Raw genomic sequence first — 4,314 nt, 5'->3', positions numbered from 1 at the left:
TTTAAACTCACCGAAAGCACCATGTGGACCTGCCACATCATCCTCAAATGCAAATGCAGTAACTAAATGACCATTATATCCTTATTATTTATATCATTATAAAGTGCATGAGTTAATAAAAATATCCTTATATATTAACATAATAAAGGATAAAAGAAATCGTAACTAATTAATTAATTCTAAAAAAGGTCATGCATGCACCCAAACATTCATTTATCTGATGACATATATAATCTCTTTGTTCTCAGCTAAACATGCCTGCAAACAAAAATATATAGTTATACAACAGTTCAGCTACAAACGCTTCAAACCGCACATAATTATCCAGTTCTATAACAAATCGATCATGTAAGTAGGGAAATTAGCAACCTTTTTACCTAATCAACTTACGGTATGTGTATCATATTTTGTGTTGCAATTTTTGTTGTTTCTTTTTTTTTCTCTCTTTTCTGTCCTTTTTACTATGGCATATAAGGTATAATGCTTCTTTTATTCATGCCATTGCATGAGAGGATGACGTGGCACACCCACGTGGCATTTCCGGTGGATCTAAGGATTAGGATTATGTTAAGCTGAATGGTAAATTAAAAGGATTTTTTTAGCCAATTTATAAGATGTTGACTAAATTGGTCGAACTTTAGGGACCGTATTGGCTATTCACCCTAAGAAAAATGTCTAAAATGATGATCACATGCATGTGACCGAAAAACACAGAAGAAAATACTTGCAGAAGAGGAGGTTTACTTATATGTATATGTAGATATTCTTCAATGGTTTGGACTACTGATTTCTTTCGATCAAAGCTACATAGATGGAGAGGATCTGACCTGAAAAAAAAAGGCAAGTACTGTGGCCGTAGCAATCCATAAACCACAAGGGGCAGTAGTAGTACGTGCCACTGTGGCAAGTGATTGTATTACACGCCACATACTTTGCCGACAAATAGTGCATATATGCATGTCATATGTGTGGGTGTGCCTGTGCTGAGAAACCATGCTCTAAAACAATATTCCTATGTCTCCAAATTAATGGACGTCATTGTCGATTACTATTGATTTAATTATGGCCATCAATATTTTTTTAAAAAATGGTGAGATTTATAATGAGTGGACGTTCCATGGTGTAGCGTAGCTCGTGTTAAGATAATTATAGATGTCCTGCTTTATCATTGAAATATTACGACTTGGAATCAAATATATCAGTGCCAATTCATCCTAATAGCAAAACCAACAGATCATCTATCTTATCATCCATCTTAAAAATCATCCATCTTGAAAATAGATGATGTGAGAGAAAAATGAGTTCCAACAGATCATCTATCCTATTACAAAACAATTAGCATCATCCATATTAGAAAGAGAAACTCTAAATATGGATATACTCTCCCCTCCTTCCATATTTAAATATCCAATCACAAGAGAAGATACTCTCCCCTCCTTCCATATTTAAATATCCAATCACAAGAGAAGAGAGTAATAACAACATGATCGAGAGGTTGTGTTGCAAAATATTAATAAAATATATACAGATGTTCTGTTAGAGTAATAACTGATATAAATGAAATATTTATTTTGAATAGTCATCCAAATAACAATATAGATTATAAAATTTAGATAAGTGGTTAGGAATGCTCTAAGGGCCGATACCAACTTGCACCACTGCTGATTCAGCTCCCAACTATCAGCGTTGGTTATCACTTTGTGGTTAATATTCCCACTGTTTTTCAAGTATTTATGGATTTCAAATTTTATATCATAACATAAGTATTTCAACATGAGTATTTCTTTATTTTTAAATTTTATATCATAATATAAGCATTTCTGTATTGATTCATATATTCCTAATCATTCTAACGATTCCAAAGCCAATATTGATATGCTTGGAAAGGGAGCCGGTAAGTTAAATTTTAAAAATTAGTCACTAATTTGATTAAAAATGAACATTTGATTCAGTCTTACCATTTGTTGAAAATTAATTCAAATTTTTCTTCAAAATTTGAAGAAAATTAAGTTCAGTTATTTTGTAATTTATCTGTTACCGGTTTTTCCGTAACCCCAAAAAAACATATTTGCAGACATTTCTCACCTTTGGTTATATGCGTAGAGCAATATTTTTTTACCAAGTTGTGTAGGGCAATAGTGTTTTCTAAAAGGGCAAACAGTCAACTCTTTGTTAAACAAACACTTGAGATACACGAGCAATTAGGTCAACTAGTCGCTAACCGTGCGGTGTACGGGCTGTTATAATTGATATTAATACTGTACTTGTATTATAATTATGATCGATGCCTTAGATTAGAAGTGAGTCCAATTACAAATTGATAAATTTAAATTTTGGAATTGAATGACAATAAGATAATAATTAATTCAATGACAGTTCAAGATGGGTTTAACTTCAAATTAATTAATTTTGGTTTTTCTAATTTTACACTGATTATTTCTTGAATTGTAGTTCCTTAGATTAAACAATAGTCCATGTCAATTACTACTTGTCAGTTATTAATTTTGAATTTCAGAATTAGATCAATAAGATACTCCAATGCAGAGTCCAAGATGCATGGATACAACACTAATTTGTAAATTCGGAATTTATCAAATTCTGAAGTAAACTAACCAAAAAGTCCAGAATGTCCCCAATTGCCTTTTTGTTAAACTCAGATTTATAATACAATCTATCATGATAATTAATCCGGTTTACTTGATAAAACTGCTAAATATTTTTTTTAGTTAACGTGGAAGCTTAGTGTTCAATTAGTATATGTATAAAGGTACCAATGGATAGATGTCAGGGGGCATGGACAAATCTCATGAGAGACGTGGAATTTTCTCCAGATGAGACGAATGCGCGCGCATATAGCGGTGTAAGTGGGCTGGTCCGTGAACCCGTTTATAGGTTAATTAAGTGGGTAACCCGGTGGGTAACCCGCTTAATTGGTCTATAAGTGAGTTGTCGGGCCGGTCCACTTACACCATTACGCGCATGCTACACAAACCAGCGACGACGTAAGCATGTTTTCACGTCTGTATATAGATAATTAAAGGCGATGGTTTTTTTACACAAAATTAATCATTCATCTTATTTAAATTTTTATACAATATGATATAAGTAATAATTAAAAAATATATATACCAACAAATCCAATTACAACAAAATAAATGATAACCATATAAATTATTTTGAATAAGATAAATAGTTAAACATATATACATATACATATATTTATATGTATACATATATATACATATATATATATATATGTGTGTTAACGGCGTCATCTATTAAAATATACTTTCATTTATTTATATCGGTATGGTTAATGTATGGTTAATTTTAAGCCAAATCTGCAGATCATAAACTGGATGCTTACCAGCTCATATTTCGTTTAAAAATGGATGAAAATTTCACGTGTTCTTTTAGTTTTCTTTTCCGTAAAATAATACTCCCTCCATTTTAAAATATAGGGTGTAATTTTGTTTTTGCTAAGATAAAAATTTGATCAAAGATTACTCTATTAATATATTATTTAGTATCACAAAAGTATAGTCACAATAAAATATTTCTCAATATAAATCTAATCCTAATGATATTAATTTTGTTTCATAAAATTTATATCTTAAGAGAGTAATTAATAGAGTAATGCTCGATAAAACTCTTGTCTAAAAAAACAAAATACGTCTATATTTTAAAGCAGGTGAGTAGGGAAAAAATAGTACTATTAATTGATACGGCCTTCTTGGACCGTCATTAATCAATTCGTGATTAGTTCGCCGAACCACCTCATAATCATATTTGATCATACAGTAGCCATCAGTTAATTAATTACTAGTTAGAATCAGTAGATTGGACGCGCGTGTACCAGTTCTGCGATACCCCCAACTAATTAATTGAGATTAATTGAGAGATATATATTCAAGCCGTTGATTTGCCATTTCTGTAGTTGCTTCAACGACATAATTAGTTGAATGTTTCTATAAAAATATATACGCCAATACATTTTTCCTAATTAATAATTAACAGGACACTTAAGTTAATTAAACGAACATATATATGTATTCGTTTTACTACAGCTGTATTCAGCGCGGATCGCGCAAAATCATTTGTATATTCGAGTTTCGTGCTTCATATGCATCTCTACTACAACCGATCTTATTTTAAATTCATTTGGGTTTCCTTTGACTTTTTGGTAATATTTTGATGTGCAAATCATTAGCGCATAATGCCGTTGATTCGATGTGCATTAAAGTATATGCATCAGCAACAGATAATCTCTGGGGGAATATTTCTGTCTAATTTTGTTTACAAATCTATATATAT

This window comes from Oryza brachyantha, chromosome 5 (genome assembly GCF_000231095.2).
Source record: "Oryza brachyantha chromosome 5, ObraRS2, whole genome shotgun sequence".
Lineage (NCBI taxonomy): Eukaryota > Viridiplantae > Streptophyta > Magnoliopsida > Poales > Poaceae > Oryza > Oryza brachyantha.
This window is presented reverse-complemented; position numbering follows the sequence as displayed.